Below are 25,669 nucleotides of genomic sequence, written 5' to 3' on the forward strand. Positions count from 1 at the left end.
AACGTCAGGATAAAATGCCTTTGGGTTGTCAATGCTGCGCACTTTTCTCCGTTGCTTTAACTGTCAGACAGTTATTGAAAAATTGTCTTTTCCCCAAAATACAATAATTAATGCCTTGGCCAGAGGGCCATGACAAATCCTTCAAGATTAAAAGTGTACTGATGTCTGGTGAATTTCTACTTCCAGCCAAAGGACTGGCGTGAAATGAAACATGGGTGTGTACTTTTAGAAAATTAACAAAAATGACTAATGATTAATTTTAGAAGTTGATAAGTAATACACTTGATAACAGTAACAGAGAAATTCATACTAAATCATTACGAAAAAGAATAAAAGAGGAGGATGAGTGAAGTAGCTTTCATTTATTGAGTCTTTACTTGATGCCATTTTGCATAAATGCTTCTCATTTTGCCCAGTTTATCCCATTGAATATTAGCAGTAATTCTGAAGAGTTGGTATTCTCACCTGGATCTCTCTCCCATCAACATGCATGCTTTTTCTCTCTCAGCATCCTGTTTCTTATTAACTTCTATCCCCTTCTCAACATCCCCCCATCTCTGCCCATACTTACACATCAATTGTGCACCTCACATCTCTAGTATTTGGGGTTCAACCTATATGGAGTCCAACTAAAACCCCATAAACGTTGCTGACTTTATGGCTCTAATTTTTAATATGCCTCATTCTAGTTGCTTGAATAAAAGGAAGACATTTGGAAATTGCTAAAGTGCTTCGAAATGATTAGGTGTTATGAGTAGGTTTGAAATACAACTTCGTTAAATATAATAAAACCTAGTTCCTCTGAAACTTGAAGATGGACACCTTTTGCTTATGGTGCAAGGTCTAAGAATTCCGTGTGTAGGTTTTAAATTTATTTTGAATGGGCTGTGTCTGTGTTTCCATGTGGCCACCAGGTCAACCACAAAGCTGTGGTTCTAGGTCATTCAGCGTGAATCACCTGACAACCTGTGTCTATTATTAGCTGGATGGCATGACCCGCCAGGTCGATTGTTCAGTTGGCCTTGATTTGCTCTTCATTCCTGGGTAAAAGCATCTCGGGGCGTAGAAACTCTAGTTCACAGGACTTGTCAACTTCCGTGGGCTGTATCTAACTCAGCTGTGGCCCCCAGCTAGTGAGGACATGCTCCGATTCTGATCAAGGACAAGTAGCATTATAGGCAACATGTATGCCAGCCCTGTGTCTTGGCAGCAATATTTAACAAAAAAGAGTTAATCATGGATTCCCCCATTCCTATGTGAGCCCTTATGCTGTTTGGCCCCACAGTGCCCTTTTAGTCTTACCCCTTCCTCCCACGCATCCTGCTCCCCACTCCCTTGATTACTCACGATTCCACTAACAGGCCACATCCTTTCACACCTCTGAGCTTTTGGTCCTACTGTAACCTCTACCTGAGTTCCCTTCCTGCCTCCACCCTTGCCTGTCAAATTCCTTCTGCTTTTTGCCTTTGAGTTTCAGCTGAAATGTTGCTTTCTCCCTGAACCCTTCCTAGACTCCATAGTATATTAGAGGTTCTTCACTTGTGTGTGCGTGTTAGAGCACCTATTACATGGTCTGGAAATGACCTTCATGTGGATTGTTTGTACATCTATGTTGTAGGCATATTGTTGTAAGCATATTAGTCAGGATAGGCTAGGCTGCAATAACAAGTAGCCCCCCAAATACATTATCGCTCAAACCCAAAAAGCTGTATTTCTTACAAAACAGCATAAATGGGTATTCCTGGCCAGTGCCAGCTATATTCCACAACGTGACTCAGGGATCCAGGCTCCATCCACCTTGCGTCTCCATTCTTCCAGTTGCTACCTGCAGCCAGCTGGCTGATAGTGCGTACCAACCTTAGCCACATTCCATCGATAAGAACTAGCCACATGGCTATCTCTAAGTGCAAGGTAGGCTGGCAAATGTAATCTAGCTCTTGGCCCAGGAAGAAATGCAAATGGATTTTGGGTGGGAAGCTGGCAGTCTGGCACAGTGAGCTACTTGAGGGCGCAGACTGTCTTCTTCTCCTTAGAATCTGCAGTCTCTGGAATAAACTTTGGTCCCCGATAAGCATTTGTGGGACAAAGAGACAGAGGGACATTACCTTGATTTCCATTTGCCATCATGTCATTAAACTTTGGATTAAGTGATATACTTTTTCCTTTCTGGCATTTTCTTTCTGGGGGTCTTCATTTTATGGTTGAATACTAAAACATCAAGGGCTGAAGAAGGCAGAGTGATGTCTTCAGCTATATTTTTTCATGATACAGAGTTGTGAAACCAAAGCATTGGTGTTTTGCAAGGTGAAAAGACCCCTGGTAAAGAGTAATCTAATCATTCACCTTTATGTTAAAAATATATCATCATCCATTCATCGCCCCACTGGCACACTCCAGGCCGACTGTGGCTCCCCTTCCTGTTAAGTGCCTCCTCTCCCTCTCATCAGATTCCACTCCTCCTGCCTAAAATGGAATACAATGAATAGATGTATAATAAAATCTTTTAATTGTCTTAGCATATGTTGCTTTTATTAGGTGGGCATAATTACATTCATGGGATCACCTACAAAGTCCTTTCGAATATAAAATTGAAATGGCTTCACACTCCGTGCACAAGTCCTTCTGAGCCACTGTTTTCCCCTTCGCTGCCTCCTGTCCCCCTTTTGCTGTAAAGTTCACATTGAAGTGTGAAAAGAGAGCCGTGGCAACTGACACATGCTGCATCTTATCAGCCTCCAGTGCAGCTGTGGCCCGACCGAAGAGCGACTGTCATTTCTACACCATTGATTCCTCGCCTGGCCTCATTGCTTGCTTCCTTTCGGAGGAAATTTTCCCTGTTAAAGTACTGTACTTGTCATTTATTTCCCTTTTTTTCCACTCTGCCTCCATGGACAGGTTTCAATGTGCATTTATCCCAAAGGCAAGCCTTTTACACACTTCCGCTCACCTCTTAGGGTCAGGCTCCTCTAAGCTGCTTTGGGCTCATAAAAGCAACCCAACAAAGCTTTTATGGTGTCATTACAGCTCCCTTCAGTCCCTCTCCTTCCAGCTTCCAATAAGTCTATTGCCGCTAATCAATTTGCCAGCTCTTTTATTTGAAAGTGGGCGACAGAGTGGGAGAGCTGAGGAGACAACCAGCTGAACACCCACTTCATTTGGACCAAGATTTATCAGTCTGTTCAGGTTGTGGCTCATTCTTGGCACTTAAATTTAAGTCATGTTGTGTATAATCTCAGCCTTCATTTTTATTCTAAAACAGGGTTTGGTAAACTTTCTGTAAGGAGACAGATAGTAAATATTTTAGGTTTTGCAGGCCAAATGGTCTGTGTCACAAATACAAGTCTGCTGATGTAGTGCACACACACACACACATACACACAACCCCTAGACAATATGTAAATGAATGAATGTGGCTGTTTTCCAATAAAACTTTATTTACAAAAACAGGCAGTGGGCCGGAGTTGGCTTACAGGCTGTGGTTTTCTGACCCCTGTTTTGGATATTAGAAACTCTGTCCATCCAATCTTTCAGGTGCCATCTTCCAAGAATTCCTAGTGTCCTTTAAAGTAACTCCAGCCTTCCAGAGATATGGTACTTACATATCTAACACTCCGCTTGAATGGTAGAATATTATTACCAAGAAATTTGGTCCCCTGACTTTCAGTTTCCAGCTCTATTTTTTTCTCTTTCTTTCTCTTGAATAATAGAAACTTAAAATTTTTGTTTAATTTATCTTTAAATGCTTCACTTAAAAAATAGTTTCATTGTGCCACACAGAGCTGTTTGGAACTTTGAATATTGTTTCCCGTTTATTATGCGGGACCTTCTTGGAAAATGAGCATTTAGCATATCCTTGAGAGGTAGATGCAGTGGTGAGAAGAATCCATGTACTGCCCCGAATCTGCCACTGCCTCACGGATGTTCTGTGAGCCTGGTGGTCAAGGGTAAGGGTACCAGTGTCTTGTGACTGCTGAAGACATATGTGGGAAGCACCAGAAAGTCATAGTTTCATTTAAACCTCACAATAAACTGTGAGGAACATATTAAGAGTCTTGTATTCCAAAAGTGCAAAATTAAGCTCAGAGATGTGGAATAACTTGTCCAAAGGGCAGGTGAGCAATGACTATGGCATGGCCTAGGGTGGTGAATGAATATACGAACCCATTACCACATTTCCCCATACTTACGTTTTCACTAATACCAAGCAGGACAGATAATGTTAGCAAATCACCACTTATTTCTGGGCACACACCTTGGCTGTCTTTCCCATCCTCCCTGGCAGTAATAGCTGACCAAGTGAATGAATCCTAATTTATGCAACTCGTGCAAATTAATGCCCAGTGGCTCCAGTCTGGACCGATGGAAAACCACCAAATGTGCACTCCTCCATGTTTGCTTGTTTTTTTGCCCTCAGTCCAGCTAGAATGAAGATGACATTCAGGGTAATCTTAGAATCTAAGATGAAAGAGCGTCTTTCTGTCTGTTTCCTTGAATGACTGTGTGGAACAGAGCTACCTTTCCATTGTATTTGAGCCATTATGAATCAATTACCCCGTCCTTCTCTAGCCTGTGGGGGAGTTGGGTGCAGCCAGGCTCAGCAGATCCAGTAAATGTTTGAGTAGGGAGAACCTGGGAGCTCCGAACTTCGGGTCCGTTCCCTTCTCGAGGTCTGTAAAGGGGATGTGTGTAAGCTATTTTCAAACATTTCAGCAAACATCATGAAGTTAACCAAATGAGACTAAGAATCATATTTTATTTTATTATATTTTGATTTGGGTTGGAATTGTAACACAGAAGAAAAGTGACTTGCCCAAGGTCACGCAAGTAACAAAGTACAGATCCAAGACAAGAATCCATATTTTTTGACTAGGGTTATTTTTTCCCCTTACTCCTTAGAAGATGGTTGTTGTGTGCTGGTTTTCACTGAGTTGCTTATTGAGAGACGGGATGCTGTTGGGCTCCATTCAGCAAGGAGCAATCTCTGCTGTGTTAGAAGACTTGGGGGGAGCTCCAGGCTTGATAACAAGGTACAGAAAAACGCACAGATGCTGGTGCCTCACTTCCTCCTCCGTTCAGAGAGAAAAAGAGAGAGAGAGATCAGTAATTTATAGGTTGACATTTTCCTTGGGTCTTCGTAATACTTGTTTATTAGAGATAATTTGCTTAAGCGTGCACAAGGTGGAAGGTCATGCAAGGAAGGTTTTTATGAGTTGTGTACTGAATGGATCAATAGTAATTTGAATACTATAAATCTGTCCCGTTAACAGGTTTATTTCTTCATCAGATATTAATTCCAGAGGGTTTCACCCATTATAGAATTGACATAAACCATGCCGTGCAGATGTTGCTGCCTCTGTAATCAGGTTCAGCTGTGCGTCTGCCTGAGCCTCCATGTGGGCCCTGGAATGTGGGCTAGCAGATAGGCATCAGGTAAATCGGAAGCTAGAGCCCCCATCTCCTTGGAGAAGAAATTAAAAGAAAAAGTGGAAGTAGCCTTTCATTCAATTGCTAAATTTGCCTCTTTTCTCCCTTCACCTCTCTCCATTCCTTCCTCCCTCCCCTCTCACTTCCTTCTTGTCTTCTGTCTTTCTAGCTATGTGTGTTGATCCATCCATCGTCCAATAATTTATTATGATTAGAAAAGTAATACAGATACCCAAGATGGAAATGTTGGAAAATGCAGAAAACCTTAATAAAATAGCAGTTGCTTCTCATTCTAGCACTAAGTAATAACCACTGGTACATATGAGAACACTTCTTTCTAGTCCTTTTTCTCATTCCGGGCATAGGCATTTTAATGCAGCTGAGATCTTATTGCACGTCTGATTTTTAAACATTAGATTCTTTGCATGACTAAGTTGGTACATGCTCATTAAAACGAGTCAAACAATATGGAGATAGGGAAGCAAAACCTAATAATCTACACTCCATCCTGTCTCTTTGGCTCAGTGGTAATTGCGGACCTTTTGTGCCCATGCAAACATGCAGTGTATATATGCATTTGTAGGAGTAAAGTTTGTGTGTGTGTGTGTGTTTTAATAGGATAATACTTTGCCCGTTATTTAGAAACTTGCTTTGTTCGGCTAACAATACATTTGGAACACATACACAGGAAATGACTTTTTTTAACGATTTCACCCAACTCTGTGCTGTGGAATAGCCTTAATTTAATCAAGCATTCTATTGATGGACACCCCAGTTCTTTTCAGTTTTGTTTTTATTGTTATTTTAGCCATTATAAATACTACAGCCATAAATATTCTTATGCATATTACCTAATATACTGCTGGTTTTAATATTGTAGAATAAATTCCAGAAGTGGGATTTCTGGGTTAAGGTTAGGTGACATAGTTTGGTATCCTGTGTCTTTACTTAACATTATCCAAAAGCATTGCCCTACATTAGTGAAAGCTCTTTGTAAGGGATTTTAAAAAAATTGATTGCAGGATATTCCATCATACAGTTGTACCAAAGTTTACTTACCATTTCCCTTATCACAGAACGTTTGGGTGGTGTCCAGGTCTTTGCTTTTATAAATAATGCTGAGGTGAACATCTTTCTGCATGAATCTTTGCCCTCCTCTTGACTTACTTGGAGTCCTAGAAGTGGGCTTCCTGGGTCGAAGGTCACAAAAGGAGAGGCCTTTTCAGTCGTAGGCTGCAAACCCTCACATTGCAGGTTTATGCTGCACTGCTCATCCACAGGCAGCCGCAGCACTTTACCAACCACAGAATCAACCCTCGGAATCATTCCATTCCCCACCGGGGCCAGAGCACTGTTATTAATATAACTTTACAAACATCATTCTTTTGAAAGCTTTGTCTAACCTGACCACAGCTCATTAGAGAACCTTCTGACAATCCTGGGGCAGCCTGTGGATTCTGCAGCAGGCAAGTTATCATGAACTGAAGGGCACCTCGGGGACCCTCCTCCTCATCCCGTCCCACCCAAAAGATGACCTCTGCCCACGCCCGCCAGCTGGGGACATTAGAGCTTTACTTCTGGGAGATAGGGAAGGTCCCTTTTGTTCCTTCTCTGGTTCATTTTTATCCCCAGATCATGTCCAGCGTTTCCCAATGGGACACTGTTGGCATTTGGGGCTGCACACTTCTTTGGTGTGAGGGACAGTCCCATACATTATAGGGCGATCAGGGGACCTGGCCCAGCCCACTCTATGCCAGCAGCACGCTAGTCAATGCCACAACCACAGACGCTGTCCCACGTGTCCCAGCTTCCATTGTACACACTTCGCTCCTCAAATGTCAATCATATATTCAAATTTGCGTTTTTCCAAATCCTCTTTTATATTTAAATATGTGCCATCTTTGTGTATGGGCTGTTGCTATAAGACCTCTGTGATAATGCAGTGATTCTCAACTGGGATTGGGAAGGGCTGGGAGGAGGGAAAGTAATTAGCAGGGCCTATTACAACGGGGTTGGGGGTTAGCTATGTTTTTTTAGTAGGATAACCTATTGTGGTTGAAAGCTGGGATTCTGGAGCCAGAAGACTTGCGTTCAAATTCTGACACCTCCTCTTACAAGCTTGTGATCTTGGGCAAGTTATTAACCTCTTCAGGCCTTTATTTTACTATGCATATGGGATAATTATAGTTCCTATTGCATAATTTTGTTATGAGGAGTAAATGAGACACTATTTCTGAGACAGTGCCTGACACAGAATGAGCCCTGTGTGTTTGTGTGTGTGTGTGTGTGCGTGCGTGCACGTGCTCCAGCTAGCTCCAGCCAAGCAAAGGGATACCTGACAAAGATCTTCTGGGCTGGTAAGGAGAATCAGAAAGCAGGCTGGGGAAACTCAGGGCAGAAGGGTTAAGAAGGTGAGATAGATGCCGGAGGCAAGTCAGCACAACAGCATCCCTGATCTGATGTACGGACTTCAGGAGGGCGTCACATGGCGCATCTTCCATATCAGAGTGCTCTTCTCTGGCAGCCATTGAGAGTCTCCCCTGTTGGCCTGGCTGCCGGCTGGACCAGAGCAGGAACCAGGCACCAAGAGGGCGGTGAGCCTTGTGGCCTAAGGCTGGCCCTGCCCACTGACAAAGTCCACGTCAACTCTCTTCCTTTTCCTGGAAACCTAGTGGAGGCCCAAGATCAAGGCCAGCTGGTGAGGCTTGGGTAATGTCTTCAAGCTCCTAGTCTTTGTGCTCACAGGACAAAAAAATTAGGGGAAGGAAGAATGAGAGAAAAGAAGATGCCTTTTGTCAGACACTGTGTTAACAAATAAGCAGACTTAGAGGCCCGAGCTCAGAGAGAGCACATGTTTTATTTTCTCTCTCAGAAGATGTGCATTTTATTTAATATGTATTTCTGAAAGTGTCATGCATCTCGTAATGGATGTGAGTATTTACTCGACTATTACCTTCCTCTCCAGTGCTGTGTGCAAATCAGCAGTGTATCTTACACTCAATAACATATTAAATGGTGATAAGAATGATTATTATAACAAATGTGTAAAATAACTATGTGCTATTTAATAAATTTCTTTACTCAATACTCACAACAACCAAATGAACTAGGTTCTACTGTTGTACCCACTCCACAGATGGGAAAACTGAGGTACAAAAAGTCAAATCGCCTGCCCTGGATCCCACCGCCGGTTAGAAGCAGAGTTGGGATTTGGCAGGTTTCCCAAGATAACACAGTTATTGGGTTAGTAAGGAGTGGATCTGGGATTTGAGCCAGGGTCTCTGTGACTCCCAAATTCATATTGTTTCTGCTACATCATACTGGCTCCATCGGTCAGTTCTTTTCTCGTTGCTCTGATCTCTTTACCCAGAATTTTGACAGTTGTCGTTTTCTCCACTCTCTTCATCTCTCGGACTGTATCTTTATGATTCTTCTTGTCACTGTTTTAACTGGAGGACGCAAACCTGGGCATTGTCAAGGGGACTCAAAAAATGAGGGAGAGTGGCAATAATTGCCAGCACAACCGCTTAATACCTTCTTCTGAATAGACTGCTAAATTAAGCCCTCCAAAGAGACCTTCAGAATTCACCATTGAATTGAATAATTTAAATTCATTGAGTCAAAAGCAGTTAGCCTGGACAGCCTAGACAGAAGAGTCAACCTTTTTTTTGGACAAGGAGCCTACCATTCATTTATTTGACAAATGCTTTTAAATCCTACCACTGTGATAGTCAGTGGTAATGACCGTAGGAGCAAAGCATGACTACAGGGGCAGAGACCTGAAATAAACAGTATCACATGTGAGCATTATCCAGACCACCCATTTCCATGCCCTGTATGTTCCTATTGTCTTTGCCCAGGATCAACCCAAGGACGTTAGCAAAACTTCTGTCTGCTTGGATTTTAGCGTCTTTCCGTGGCCACGCCTCTGTGGTGTTCTGCACCTACTGTGCAAGCTCTCCAGCCCCCAGCCCAGCAGTACCAGCCTGTACCTGCCTCCCCCAGGGCTCTCGATGGCACCCAGCCTTGGCTAAACCTCCTGGCACCTCGGTGATTCATATCTGACCCTGAGAATGCTCTACCTTTCCCAGAAAAGCTTTCACAGAAGAGTGGGAGTCTAGAAAGACAGATAACAATGATAGGAGTTAGAAGAGGAGGCATGCATGGTAATTTGGGTTGATAATGCCTCCCGCTAGTTTAATTCTGATTTCCCTGTGCTCCTGGCGATGATATAGTCGACTCCAGAGGAAAGTGATGAAAAGCTCTCAATCAAGAAAGGATCAAAAAATTGTTACATTTTTGGGTAACAGATTGGCTGTAGGGTTCTCCTTTAAACTTCAAACTTTAAAGAGTTATGAGGTTAGGTCTGTCCTAGCTCTGACAGTTAAACATTTATGCTGTTTATAAAAATCAGGGAACATAAAAATAATTTGACTAACTCCCACCGTCTTGTCCTTTTGTGATTCTAGAGATGTGGAGATAAGAAAAACCATGGGTGAATTTTATTGAATTATTAAACTGAGCATAGCTGAGAAGGGAGAAGTTCCTCCTCTCTGGGAATCTAGGGGAAAGTTGGTTCTTTTCCTAGATTCCGAATATTTGGACTTATAGTCCGAAACATTGCCACCATCTGGTCAGGCCACTAAACCAGCCAGGGAACTGCCCCCTCCGATCCCAGAGCTGAGGAAGTCTCAATGGTAAACAAAATTCCAGTCCTGCACTCTGCTTATTTACAGTTTGAAGAAAAGAAGTTAATACTGTAAAACACATTTGACTGTATTTTCTAACCAGGAGACATTTCCCTTTTAAAAATTCCTTGTATACTTATTCCGTGTTAGTTAAAAGAGATGTCATTCCTCCTTCCGCCAAGACCTGTTTGTCATCCAGGTAGCCTCAGAATGGACTGCGAGCCCGCAGCACAGATCTCGTGTCACAGATTCGCGCATTTATCTTCCACGGTTTGAGTTGCCAAGATGCAGGGACGGCCTTTTGTCAAACACCTGCGGAGGAACATTTGGCAGAGCCCGTTCTGGAACACGTCATAGATTTCCCTCCCTGTTGTCTTGGGAGCAGAGAAGGTGGCAGGTAAAAGGAATCAGGAGAGAACTGAGGATGAGGATAAATGAGAGTATGTAGAGATCATGGGGTGGACTGCGTGGGACCCTGCCTTGTGTGAGGAGGGACTCATCTGTTTTCTAAGAAGTTCCATAAAGGAGATAAATTGGGTGCTCAGACACCTGAGGCCTGACGTTAGGAAAAACAGGAGAAGACGCATGTTTAGAAGAGATGCCCCTGTGTGCGTGTGTGTGTGTGTGTGTGTGTGTATCAATGCTTCTGCTGATCTTATAAGGTATATTCAGAAAGTTTTCTGGTTTCTTTTTTAATGGCCTGTACAGTCATACATTGATGTGAGGTGTTTTCTACTTTGTGGCTCTGAGTGTGAGCATTCTTCTGGTGTGTGTTTGGGGCTATGCTGACTTATTTGGGGTTGATAAGGAAGGACCCAACCTGGATGATAAGTAATAGTACAGCATTATTTCCTGAGGCTGCTGTAACAAAGTGTACAAACTGGCTGGCTTAAAACAACATAAATTTATCATCTTACGGTTCTGGAGGCCAGAAGTCCACAATCATGGTGTCGGCAGGACCACACTCCCTCTGTAGGCTCTAGAGAAGCATCCTTCCTTACATCTTCCAGCATCCGGTGGTTTACTGGCCACATTTGGTGCTCCTTGTCTTGGAGCTGCAGCTCTCTAATCTCTGCCTCCACTGTCCCATGGCATTTTCCCTCTGTGTCTCCTGTTCCTACAAGGACACCAGTCACATTGGATCTAGGGCCCACCCTTCTCCAGTATGGCCTCATCTGAACTAATGACATCTGTAATGACTATTTCCAAATAAGGTCACGGTCTGAGGTGTTGGAGGTTAGGACTTCAACATATATTTTGGGGCAGATTTATATTCTAACAAGTAATAATGGTAATAATATTATGAATATTAACAGTACAATTACCATTCATGGAGCCTCTACTATACTTTAGGCGTTATCCTGGGAACTTTCTCTCTAATCCTCACCTCAACTTTTTAACAAAAGAGAAAACTGAGACTCAGGGATGCTTTCTCCACATTCAAACAGCTCTTTGAGGGTGTGTGATTCTTAGGGTAACAGTTAGAAAGTTATAGACTCTGAGCTGAACTTCCCGGGTTCAAATCCCAGCTCTACACCTTACCAGTTGGATAACTTGGGGCAAGTTACTTAAATGCTCAGTGTGCCTCAGTTTCCTCCTCTGTAATATGGGTTACTATCAGTACTTACCACATAGAGTTTTCATGAAAGTTAAATGAGCTTATCTCTCCTAGTTCTTATTACCAGAAATAATATTTTACCACCCCAAATATGGATTTCATCATACACCTCCAATGGCAAAGTACTCAAAATCTACTTCTTTCTCTTGTATTTTTAACAATAGAAAAAAATAATAATTACAAATGCATTCTTTTGAGCTCTGAGTCCTCTCTGTGCATCAGCCATGGGTGCAGGCAGGCATAATTGATAACGTTGCTTCTTATCTCTAATTGCCCACTATCTCTTCCATGCACAGGGAGGCAAGCTGTGCTCTTCAAACACAAATTCCTTCTCCCACTTCCTGTGTCATTTTGCCCTTTCCTCCCCGAAGCTGCGAATTGTTGACAGTGCCAGTGTGGAGCCATTTTTTTCCTCATCTCCTTCCGGGAATGTGCCTCCGATGAAAACCCAAGTCTTGAGGTTGACAACGCAGAGATGGGGGAGAAAGGATGAGGCGGGCAGTAGGGTCTCCTGCGATAAAAATGGAAACACTCACTTTGCCCTCATACCCAAGAGGAAACGTCAAGGGAGACAGGCGTTCAGGCTGGCCTCGGGTTTGTGGGTTTAGACATAGCTTCCCGTCCTGAACGCCCCTGCAAAAGCAAATTTCCCTTGCCAACGGTCGCTCTCTTTTGGAGTAACTGTATGAGTTCTCCTGGATGCTATGCATTTCCTTCCAAAGATTGCCAAAATTCCTTTCTCACAGCATATTTGGATGGTTACCGAGCTAAGCATACTTTGTTGAGAAATTACAAATTACTACTGTAAGTGCCCTGGAGAATCGTTTTCCTTTTGTGTTGCCTAATTTCCACACTTAGGAAATCAAACTTTCGGTTCAATGTTTACGTAGGGATTCAGCCCTTCTAAGCCGTCTGTTGCCAGGCAGGAGCAGTAGAACTTCGGTTGCATGTGCTGGGTTGGGTCTTCCAAGCCCCTTAGCACAAAGGCCTGATGTTTAAATCCTGCAAGCAAATCGCTACCTTTGTTCCCAAATTCTCCTCCAAATCCACATTGCTCTCTGGAGACACCAAAGGTGGTCAGCGTCTGTCTTTCCCCGGCTGTGCTCAGCCCTGTCACCTTTTGCTTCTCTTGTTCCTTTATTTCCCCAGATGTGGGGCCAAGGTAAGCCGGAGGCATCGGCATTCACACTGGTGTGTGAACAGCCGAGCTAACGCGCACCAGAGGGAAAATATCATTTCTCATAAATGCTCAATAATGAGTCTTTATTGCATCCTGATCTGTATTGTGACACACAGTGGAAAGCTTTAGAATTCTTCTTGGAAGAGTTGACAGAGACTTGCAGGTAGAAAAGGAAAGGAAAAATATATATATATTCAGAGAGAGAAAGTTTTCTCAATATAAACACAGGAAACGAGGTGGCGGTGGGGCTGGAAGTACCAACATCATTGTTGACAGTGTGCTTCATAATCTTCCAAACCAGCATTACCTTTCTGAAAAACTGATCGAGCATATTGAAAAGGCATCTATTAGGAAAGCACATTTCCTCAGGGATAATTATCCATAGTCACTTCCATTCCAATCTAAGGGGTTCAATGTTCTCCTTTTATAAAAGGTGTTAACTCGGAAGGATGAAGAATGTGAGTGAGGGAGGGACTTCCATCCTCCTGCTCTGATTTGCTTGGTTGTACTGAAATTTTAGGCATAAAAAGTGGTTACTCACTCACCCCCCGGGGCAGGATGGGGATGATTATTTGGCATTTTACAATTAATATGACCTGAATGAATTTTCTCGGAAATTTAACCCTTTAAAAATGTCCAGTGGTGTTCTGTTCTATCTAGCTTTAGGAAACAGATCTGGAGTGGGGTGGAGAAGGAGGGTGAAGATGTATTCACGTGGCAGTATTTGACTGCTTCATTATTTTATCTTCCCATGGAAATAATTTCCTAACAAGTTGGGTTTTGTGGGAAACATTCATAGGAATTAATGTGGAACCATTAGGCATGGATTCCTGCCCGAGGTCTGGATATGAATTCCAAAGACCACAGGACTTACAGAGGTGTTTCTGGATATTCACGCCCATGGCGGGGACTTCACAACACATTTCCTGGATTAAACTGGTCTGAAAGTTCAGTTGAACATCAAGTCCATTTTGTCAAAGGAGGGAAATTGTTTAGAACACAAACTAGTTGGCAAGTCTTTGATAATTAAGTGGTTGGTATTAGAATGATTAAGTGGTTGGTATTAGATAGAATCGGGACTGCAAACTACAGCCCCTGGGCCAAATGCTGCCAGCTGTCTGATTTTGTAAATAAAGTTTTATTGGCACACAGCCATGCCCATTGGTTCATGTATCCTCTGTGGCTGCCTTGGCACTACAATGGCAGGGTTGAGTGTAGTTGTAGCTGTATAGACTGCAAAGCCTAAAATATTTATTATTTACCCTTTTGCAAAGAAAGTTTGAAGATCCTTGAATTAAAAGATTAACTGGTTGGTGTTACCTACATTTTTGGAATTGTGCTAAATCTCTCATTTGTCTACATCTTTAAACAAAATGGGGTATCGAAGGTGACGTATCTATAATAAGATGGAAGGCCAACAAAACGTGACTTCTGTTGATGAGAGGAAGAGGCCATCAAGATTGCAGGTGGAAATCAGGACATAGATTCCGATAAGTCTGTCTGACACTCAGACTTTTCCATTTCTGTTGGTGCTATTTATTTAAAAATTGTTCTAACTGCCCAAAGAAAACACCCTCCTCTCCTCTCCAGCTGCTTTAGAAAACTCCAGTTTTTCCTTCTAGCTAGACCAAGGTCTTGTGGAAGCTCATTTCTTGCTCAATCGTTGAGGATCGTTTGAGTCCTAATTTGGAGGAAGTTTCTATCAAATCCTATTTGGACTGGGCAGAAAAGTTTTCAATCTACAAAACCCCCAAATAAGCCATGATAAAGAATAAATACCACTCGCCCTCGACCTGGGTGAACGTGGGATCACCCAGAAAGTAATGGAGCTTCGAGCCAAGGGAGATGATGCTGGAAAATCCACTAAATAAATTGTCTATTTACAAAATTACATAGTCAAGGGTATATGTGCTTTATAAGCCTGTTCTTCAGTGAAGAAGGACTTAGGGTGCAGTAAGTAGTTTAAACAAAATTAGTGGAAAAACAGGGAGTTTAAGGGAGCAAGAGATCAGTTTTCTGGACTCACCACACATCAGGTGATTTAAGCTAAAAATGGCTTAAAATACCGCAATCATTTGAAACGCCTTACATAAACTGACCAGGAATCTGGGGCATTCGTGCTAGAGACAATTTTCTTCTTCTCAAGATAAGGGATGGGGAATTAGTCATAGGGTATTTCCAGATAATGTAGTTAACACCTCGTGTGATATTAGGTGGGCAGGGAGCTCCCCTCTCCCGGCCGAAATCACTCCTGCCAGTTCTAATAAGGAATGCGTGTATTTTTAAGGTCTGGGTAGCCACTGGTGAGTCATCTCTACAGTATGCCTCCCTTTGTTGTGAAATGGGGCAAGAAGTGCCCCAAACAGCTGTTGGGTTATTCGTTCAGTTACTCATTCATTCATTCATCACGTGGTTACCAAGCACCCCAGGATGCCAGCCCTGGTGCTAAATGCTGGAGAGACAGGTGTAAATAAAATCTTATTTTCAAGGAGCTTATTGCCTGTTGGGTATTTTGGCCTCATCTGTATAATGCAAGAAAGGATCCGACAGCTGAAAGAGGTGTGGGGTACCCGGTAAGGTCAGAAGCACCACCAAAGCGGATCCACGTGGCTCTGTGTTTATGAGAGCAGCCTTCCTCTCACTTTTGTTTACTTATTTTTTTGGCCTCTCACTTATTATTTCCTGTGTGGGGTCCACTCTCTCTGCTTATTCTCACTACAAGAGAGAAAGGAAAGTGAGAATAATGTGAACTTTGGAGCCCATCCACCCTTTTCACCTTTGAATCCCAACTCTGCCACTTACTGGTTGTGCATCCTTGGGCAAGTTGCTTAACCTCTCTGAGCTCCAATTTCCTGCTGTGGCTGCAGGACTGAGGTGAAGGACCAGCCACTACTGTCACCAGTGATTGGGGAGAAGTGACTGGAACAAAGGAAAGATCACCTTTTACTGCTTGACCCCTACGTCTTCTTGCTACTGCACTTTGCCTCATGAATAATGAAGAGAAGTTGGTCTCCATGGCTGTGAACCGCCAAAGAGTTGCCAATTTTCTGCTGTCTCTGGCCTCTCTGATCCAGAGGCAAGGCAGGTGCTTTCCATTCTCATTATGTTGTGTCTTCTTTCTGGTGCTTTCTGCTGAAACCTCACCATGCAGAATAGATAGCATAGGCCCTGGAAACAGGTACTGCCAAGTTCACCTCCTGGTTCTACCCCTTGTGCACACAGCTGCCTACCCGGGGGGCCAGCAAGTGAGGACCAGAGAGTCTCGGAGGGCTGTTGTGACAACTCACACTTATGTGATAGAAGCTCTCAGCACTGTGCCTGGAGCAGAGGGGGCCTCAGTGGCTGCAGGGTGTGTCCCCAAATGCCAGCCAATGGCAGCCTTGTCCCTGCTGTGTTCTTACTCTTTGTGTCTCGCTGAGACTTGAATCAGGAAGAGGCTTGATGAGAAGGAGCCTCACTGGTGGGCAGTGCTTCCGAGCCTTATCCTTACAGAAGACCCCTCTCTCTTCTGCCTCGGTGGGGCCTCAGATTATGAGAGGTGTTGTCTACCCAACAAATCAGATTGGCTAAGTAATAGTCTGTGTGGTCTCTCTGTGGATAAAGTATGCTTTTCATTTCGTTTTTTAAAAAATATTGAAAATAAACCCTCAGCCCCCTTTTCCTATTGCAGGTCACCTAGCCAGCCAAGGACTCCAAGTGAGACCCGATTGATAAAGGAAGGGAGTCCCCCTTTGAGCAAAGATAGGCCAGGATACCTGGAACATTGCAAAGCCGAGCCCCTCTCACAGGGGTGGAATTGTGGGGGAAGCTGAATGGGCAGGCAGGCAGGATTAAGGTTAACCTTATAAATACCTTGGCCTGAGCTCACTTCGGCACCTGCCCTACAACCGACCACAAAATCCCCGTGGACGCGGCACTGGTTGGTTCTTTCCCCAAACAGTCTGCTTATCCACTAGGGCTCCGTCCATCTCATCAAGCCACGTCCTCCGAATGGTAGAGGGTGCAAGGCTTCGGCATTACCGGTTTGGTTTCTCAGGGGTAAGACCAGACATCAAAATGCCAAGGCTTTCTATGTGATGGCATCTCCTCTCCTTCTGGAGTCATACTCTGGGTAGCCCTGCAGCTATAGAGAGACAGGACTCCAGGAGGCTGAACCTGAGCCCATTTCCCTCCACCCCAAAGTGTCTGCAGGCAACAGCTAACCCCATGGGCTGGGAGCCTTGCAGAAATCTGCACCTGGAAAGCAAGTTCAGAGACTAGGGACAGCTCCCCAGGACGTATGAAGCACCCTCTTTAGCTCCTTGCCTTCTGTGCTAGCACAGCCTTTGGAGTCATGGAGTACGAGTTTGATAACAAATTTGTATCACAGGGTTGTCATAGGATAAATGTGTGTGTGTGTGTGTGTGTTGACACAGAGCGAGCACATAGCTCAGATCAGTGTGTGGCATGTAATAAGCATCATATAAATGTAGCTCTAAAGTGAGTCATGACTTGCAGAGAACAACTGTGTCAAAACCACACCGACAATTATTTGGAAAGGAAATAGCTTGACCAGTCATTTTGTTCATGCAGAAACTGAGTTTGATTGATATATTTTTTCCATTGCCCTGCTAGAATTTTCAATCATGCATGCATCCGTCTCTTTAGAAATATTTGCTAAGCACTGACTGTGTGCCAGGCACTGGCCTGAGTACCAGGGACCTCTCTTCATGAGGTCATAGCCTAACAGCACCTGCCCAACCACATAATAGGATTCGGGACGTGCAGGAAGGTAAGGAGAGGTTTCTGTTATAAACTCACAGAGAAGGTGACATCTGAACTTCGTAATGACCGGAGCTATTTAACAAATGCCCACCCAGTGCAAGAACTCTGCTCCGACGTCACACACAGTATTGGCAAGTCCTACCAGTGCTCCTCGTCCCATTCCCAGCCTTTGCCACCTCCTTTCGGTTCCTGAGTTCTGTTGTGTGAATTGGCTCCTTTCTCGGGGCCTTCCTCTTCCGTAGGCACCGCTCTGCTGAGTCAGGAGTTACCACTTCTCCATCTGCTTCCCATCTTCCAGAATGTTTTGTTGATGTTTCTTGATCACTGAGTTAAACATTTTTTCCCTTTATTATACTTTCAATAGAGTTTCTGGAGGGAGTGCAGACAAAAATGCCTGAATTGAATCTGCCATGTCTAACCAGAAGCCTCCACAAGTCTATGCTTTGTTCACTGTGCCATTTCCCCCAAACAAAGATGAGAAAGGATCGTGAGCTGGCCCAGTGGCTGAGTGGTTAAGTCCGAGTGCTCCGTTTCGGCAGCCTGGGGTTTGCCGGTTCGGATCCTGGGGGCGGACATACACACCACTTGTCAAGCCGTGCTGTGGGGGCATCCCACAGAGAGGAACTAGGACGACTTAGAATTAGGATGTACAACTGTGTACTGGGGCTATGGGGAGAAAAGACAAAAAAAGAGGAAAATTGGCAACAGATGTTAGCTCAGGGCCAAGCTTCCTCACAAAAAAGCAAAAAAACAAAAAAGAAAAAAAAGGAGAAGAAAGGTTCATGTGGGCAGAAAGCAGCACAAGCACCCATGACAGCTGCCACTACTTCTCCTACCATCATCATCCTTCTGCTATCTGTCAAGCATTGTGTGCCAGCCCCACATTCCATACACGGTCTGATTTAGTTATCAAGAGTACTCTGTGGGTATACTGTATCTCAAAGTTACAGACAAGGAAACAGGCTCAGAGCGGTTAAATATATTTCTTAAAGTCACCCAGCTGTTGTTTGTCATAGGTTGGGCCTCCTGGGAAGCAGACTCCCCAGCTGAGACTGGAATGCAGGATTGTTGGGGCGTGCTCTTGGGATCCACGCCTGTGGGGGAGGGTGGAAGCAGGACGGGGCAGAGGGAGGATTGAGCTGTGATGCAGGAGCAGCAGACCCTTCAGCCAGTCCCGAGAAGACTGAAGCCAGGGAGACCCTTCAGTGATGCCCTGAATTGAGGCAAAGGGGCCAGGCAGTCATTGAGGTGGGCTGCCTCCTGGAGGGAGGTGCAACCTCGGGTAAGGCAGTTCGCATTGGCTGGGGGCAGTTCCTGAGGAGGGACCTAGCCTTTGGCAAGCAACAGCCCAGCGGCTAGGGAAGTGAGTGCCTCCTGGTCCAGACTGGGAATCTTGGCAGCACACCACAGTATCCACTACAGTGTCCTGGCTGCCTTTGAAGCCATACTTCTCTAACTGTAGAGCCCATGCATAGGAGTGGGGTGCAGGGGTAGAGGAGAGGGAGAAGAGAAAGCTGGAAAAGTAGTTCAGCTGGTCTAGACTAGGAAATTACACCCTGTGAAGGAGCCAGCCGTGAGAGGGGTGATGCTTCAGTCTGATGAGAGAAGTGCTGTGTTTTGGGGAAACAATCCAGGTGGCAGCACTTGGAAACCTAGAGCAAAATCAGTTGGCGACATTAATTTGACATTCCAGATATACACATGTCAGGAATTTCAGGTGAGAAGGGAAAGAAAATTTCACTTTTCCCTTCCCTACATCGTTGGTTTCTATTTCTTATTTGAAAATGCTATTCCTCCCATATGGGTAAGATTTGGTAAACAGGCAAGAAAAGTATGTTTGTTTAAACTACTCTTTTTGAAAGCAGGAGCAAGGATGTCACCAAGTTCTAGGACAGACTCTTCTCATGCAATGTAATTGGTAGGAAGCTGTTTGTGCGTTCAGTTGAGGAAGTAACAAAACCAAAAGCAGCTTCGAGGTTTGGCACCTTTGATAAAGTGATAGAAGTGCAGTGTGAACAAACAGCGTCCTCTTCTCTGTGTCTTCCCCTGTTGGTGGACAAAATGAACCAAGGCACCTTCAGCTTAAGAACGTGGGCCCTAACCATATGTTTGGGATAACCAAAAGGGTTATCTCTGCTCACCAGGCTCGTGACGTTGGGCAAAAGGAGTAAATTCTAAGTCTGTATTTGCCCAACTTCCGTTAATAACCTGAAAAATAATCATCCTCTGTCCTGAGATTTCCAATCCCAGGAGTGGTCCTGTCCTTCTTCTCCTGACCCCCGCCTACCCCGTCTCCATTCCCTCCTCCCGTATCTTCTTATTCTCAACCACAACTCCAGGGGGCCTCAGATCCTGTATCCCTCAATGGGAGGCATTTGGGGGGGGAGACAAATGTATTTGTTATAATATCTGGATTCTACTTGTTGTAGAAAGGACCCAAGGCAACACATGTGCTGTTTTCAAGGATGCTGAACTCAGAGAGAACACAGTTCCCTAGGAAGCCAGGGAGATGATGAGGTCTGGAGCCATGCAGATCTGGGTTTGGGTCCCAGCACTGCATTTCAAGAGCTCTGTGTAAGTCCAACTCCTTAAACTTTAGTCTCCTCATCTCTGCCATGGGGTTATTATCTACCTTGCAGAGACGTTGCAATATTAAATGAGACAATGTTACAAAGTTTCTAGAACAATGTTTAGGACTCGTTACTGACTCAATACATGTTGACAACTATGGTGACCTTGGGCCAGGGAGCCACCTGAGTGGAATCAGCTTTTAGGTCATGGGGACCAACTTGAACAATATCTAAAAGTCCCAAGTCTATGTCACTCTGGTCCCCAGGTTTCCCAGACTGGTTTGGGTTTATACTTTCCCACAGTGCCTGACATGCCCCAGTGGTTTATGACCTTGAGGTCCTGACCTGTTTTGTCATGTCTCATGATCTTCACAAACAATTCCTACTGCTACATTTCCTAGGTCCCCAACTCATCGAGTGCTGGAGCAGGATCACACCAGCTTTTAAGAGCTGATTGTGTGTCTTCCCAACTCTGCATTCCGATGGTCCCGTCAAGAGTATTTCCACCATGGGATTTAGCAGACGCTACAAATCAAGGCTGCCTCCTCCCTCCATGCTCCAGTGCGCCAGTTGTTAAACATTTATCAATATACCACTGTCACCAACCCGCTTTTCACAGAAGTGCCATTGAAGCAAAGCAAAGCAACTCATGGGAAAGTAAATATTAATTATCTTATTATACTCCTCACCCCTACAAAGGGGTGGTAGTGGTAGTACTCTGGGATTTCTGATTGCCGTAGAAAGGCAAGTCTGTAATACTAGACAAAACCTGCAGGTTGGCAATTCATTTATTTGTTCCCAATAATTCCTGCTTATTATGGTGAAAACATGAACATCCAGGACAAAGGACAGGGAACATCTCACCATGATGATGGGAAGTGGTTGATGCATGGACCCTGGACATACTGTGGTCCCGAATCTGAAGCTCTAGGTTTCTACTTACCAGGAAATCATGCTTCTCAGCCCCTAGGGAGGGAGCAAATAGGACTGAAATCTGGAGCAATTATGGGCCTGCCCTTATACGTGTAACAGTTAAATCAATTGGTCCTTTACCAAAATCTAGGGAACAAGAAGTAGCCTTAGAGAACAGCAAATATTAAAAACAAGTAAGGGAAATAAACTCCTCTCCTTTTTTTTTTCTTCTTAAAAGGTTACCCTTTTAATAAGAGATTGTTCCTTCGTAGGACTTGCTCCGTCCTCTGATCGATCACAGATTGGAGGTGACCAACACATGGAATCACTCTCTTATTATTTTTTCATGGATAGTTGAAGCCCTGGCCTCCATCCAAGTTTCAGCATGATACTCAAAAGTCCAAGATGCCCCTTGTGGAGCAACTAACTAGAGACATTTATCCTACCACTGGATAAGTGACAAACATCATTGTGAGGGCCTGAATTCTGTGGCCCAAGATGCCATGCAGCAAAGGGGTTAAGGGCATGGACAACCCAGGTTCAAACTCCAGCGCCACCACTTACTAACTCTGTGGCCTTAGGCAAATTGGGTAACCTTTCTGGACCTCAGATTCCACGTCTGTCAAATGGGAGTGTTATAAATGAGATAATGCCCATCAATCATCCAATGCAAGCCTGGGATGCTCAAGAAGTGTTAGCTACTTATTGTTGTTGAAAGATCTGCTGTGATGATAGTGCAAAATCATGACCTACACGTGTGCAACACTTCTGCTTCCCTCAGAGTGTGAACACATTATTTCTCCTGATGCCATTGCTAAGAGTGAGGGTCTGGAGCCCAGGTGATTGGATTCAGCTCCTGACTCTGCCACTTGCTCTTTAACTCTTGCCTCTTTGGGCTTTAGGACTCTGCCTTAAATTGGGGATAGTGGATGCAAAGTGCCTCACAAAGGATCTGGCACAGGGCAGACCCTCACTGGAAGTGTTAAAGGGACATGAATCCCCTTGTGTGAGGCAGGCAGGTGACACGTAATCAGAACTCAGTAAACAGGAGTTATTTGTTACTAAGTCATTTGACTTGCTTGAGCCTCAGTTTCCCTATAAATAAAATGGGGCTAATAATACCTTCATAAGGCTCTTGCAAGATTTCAGCAAAAATTCTAGGGCTAGCACCTAGAAAGTGCCACGGAAGGTCTCCAGGCCCCATATGGGATTCATACATTAAGGGGATTGCCTTGTAAAGTCATTCAATCAGGAGTCCAGAGGGCACAGCCAGTAGAGGACAGATTTTCAACCACCTTGACAATTCCAGGACCAACTACACAACTGGCTTGTGTCCTTGCTGACACTTTGCTTGGTAGCTACTAACGGGTTTGTGTGCCTTCCTTTTCACAAGCTAGGCAATTGTGAGAGGATGAATCCTATCAGGTGTGGCAGCTGGAGGGGAAAAAAGCAGAGTAAGATATTCCTCAGTGTACCCCGTTGTCATGAGTTCAGCATTTCTCTGAACTGCGAGGGCGGGAGAGTTCCGACTGCAGTGGGCTAATGTGAGCCCGCCCAGATGGATGCGGCCAGACGGCCCACAAACGCCAGACCATTCACCCGAGCCTCACCAGCCTCCAAGACCTCCTCTGCATGAGAAGCAATTTGCAGAAGAGGAACACTGCAGGGGAGGGGCCTCAGACCTCTTGTGGGGTATTGTCCAAAATCAAATGCAGGCAGAAATGACACTCCCGGAGCTGAGGACACCAGGCCAGAAGCCAGGGGTGTGTCTGAGGACTGAGAAGTGGAGCTCAGAGAGGAAGAACAAGGTCCCTGAGGCTCTGTGGGCAGGGAGCAGAGCGATCAAATCACCCAGAGAGGGACTACATAGCCCATTGGGGCTAGTTGTCCACATTGATGCACAATTCCAGGGCGCCCTAGAGTGAGCAGGGTGTGGGGTCAGAGGGAGCGTTACTCATGAGCAAGAGTGTGGGATTTGAACCAAGACAAACTCAGCTTGGAGCTGAGCTGGCATGTGGTGTGACTTACTTCACCCCTTTTAGCCTCACCTCTTGCTCAACAATAATACCTTGCAGGTGAGATTGTTGTGAGAATCAGAAGTAATAATAGGTCCTTGACACATGATAGACAGGCCATTACCATTATCATTATTGTGTTGTTGTTGTTGTTGGCTATCACAGTTGGGACTGGATTAACCCTCCCTAAGGCAGCTGTTACAGCCTCATACTCTCCATGGCCAAGACGTGCAGGACTCAGGATGAGTCTGGAAGGGAGACAGTTAAAGGGCTGGACAGTGACGTCTGTGATAAGACTGCAGGTGGGCTGGGGGATCTGGCTAAAGGGAGGCACAAGGGCAGGTGACAGGCGAGTCTCTAAAGGTCAGACGAAAAGGCAGAGGGTACGCAGGCTTCAGCTCTCCTAGAGTTTGAAGGGAAGGGGGGAGCTAGGAGGAGAATTTCTGACCAAGAGAAAAGTTTAAACCTGGAGTTAGGAAACAGAGCACGGTTGCTGAATGGGCTCCCTGGGAGGCCTGCCCAAATCAGGATTGGGCTGAAATTGTCTTCTACCTTCTAAAATTTGTAATTTGCCATGGCCAGATGGAGGAGTGCAAGGGGCAGGACCACCCAGAGGGTTCCCCATCCAACCATCCCAGTGCAATCCGGACGCCAGCAGCCCTCGCCTCTTGCCTCTGACAGCGTCAATTCTGCATCTGAGGCTGGTTAGCTGGTTGATGGTCATCCAGCTGCCCTCATCTCCCATGCAGTCAGCCCACCTCTCCATCTCAGAGTTTTGGGTCCAAGTCACACTTTCAACGTGACACTCTCATCAGCATTTCTGCACCTGGTGGAACATTTGCAGCAAGTGACAACAGCCCTCTGCCTTTAGGGACTCCGTTAGAATCAAAAGCCAGCTAAATAGCCACGAAATGAATGGACACGTGTTCACAACCCTTCAACATGAGTCACTCTGGCTCTTGAGCTAACTGATTTCTGGGCTCTGAGTTGGGGACCTGGTGGGAATAGTGTGGGAAAGCCACTTTTCACATTTTGAGGCAAAAATTCGACTGGTAGAATGAGAGGCAGAGTGTATTGAGCCTATAATAAAGGGACAATAAAGATGCATACAGGCCCCTTATGGAAGGAACACTCGAGACAGTGGGCATGGATGTCAAAACGGATGTCACTACTTACTAGGTGGAGGACACTAGGCCAATCAATACCACTTCTGTCCCTCAGATACCACTTGTCATCTGTAAAATGGGACAGATATGTAAGATTTTTCCAACGTTTTATTATAAAAGTTTTCAAATAGAAAATTTGGAAGACTATTGTAGTAACCACCCATCCACCCAACACCTAGAGTCCACATTTTTACTGCACTGTTTTTGTACTGCACTTGCTTCCTTCCTTGTCCTTCCATCTGTCCATTCCTTTCTCTAGCCATCATTGTACAGGGATATTTGGAGATTTAGAGATTTAGAGGAGATATGTGCAAAGGGCCTGGGGGGGGGGGTGGCATCTTGAATTTTATAGCGCTTAATAAATGATTGTGGCCGTTGTTCAAATGTCGGTGCCCCAGGGACATAGATGTGAACTCGGTTCTGGTTGCTGTGACCAGGGGACCAGAGGAGCAGTGGAATTCATAGCCAGCATGGCGCCCAGAGATGCTGGGTGAGGGTTGGTGAGAAAGGTGACTGCCACTTGAACTTCTTGCCTAGAAGGCAAGTATTTCCCCTTGACTTTTAAGTACCTTGAATGAAGGAAAGGCGAGATATTTCAATCTGTAAACTTTTAATGAAGAGAATTGTAGCTACCTTTGAACTAGTATCTATTGTGTACTGAAGAAATGGCCAAATGTTCTCACTAATTCTCCTGAGAACCGCGTGAAGGGGCTGTAATTATGCTCATTTCGTAGGTGAGGAGACTGAGGCTCAGTGGCTTGTCACAGAGCTGCCAGGTGTCAAAGCCGGAGTTTGAGTTCAAGTGTTTCTGGCTTCAGCTCCTGGGCTTTTTCCACCATCCCACACTGCCACTCAATTTGCAAAAATACCTGCATCTTTCCTCTTCCTGCTCCTTCTCCTCAGTTGCCTCCGGGACTGAAGGGAGGATATTGGTTCCTGTTCAACAGAGGTTAGAAAGGATCTCTCCCCTCCCCAGGTGAAGCCACGGGGCTCTTTAAAGGGAGCTACAGGGAGTGAGGGCTGTTCTTCACTGGCTTTGCAGCATTGGCTGGAATTTGTACAGAATGCCAGAGCCAGCTCAGTTTCCTAAAGACCTAACTTTACAGCATTCTTCAAGGGCTCCAGAGAGTTCCTTGTGCCATCAAATTAAGTTTGGAAACTTCAATGAAAAAGTCCGAAAGGAAACTGTCAATGAATGCATTTACACTGAAGCATCCTACTTGGGAAAAACATCTTCAAACAGAAACGCGGCTTTCCAACCATTAAAAAGTTTGCATGCTGCTTGGTTTCCATAGATACCTGAGGTAATAGCTCCTTCCCCTCATTGCAGAA

At 44.8% G+C, this 25,669-nt stretch overlaps 1 protein-coding gene across 2 annotated transcripts in view; it reads left to right on the plus strand.

Annotated features, from left to right (window-relative positions):
- Positions 1 to 25,669, plus strand: part of WWOX (WW domain containing oxidoreductase) — a 934,161-nt gene that overhangs the window by 897,426 nt on the left and 11,066 nt on the right. The window lies entirely within an intron of this gene.

The sequence above is a fragment of the Equus caballus genome, chromosome 3 (genome assembly GCF_041296265.1).
Source record: "Equus caballus isolate H_3958 breed thoroughbred chromosome 3, TB-T2T, whole genome shotgun sequence".
NCBI classification, from domain to species: Eukaryota; Metazoa; Chordata; class Mammalia; order Perissodactyla; family Equidae; genus Equus; species Equus caballus.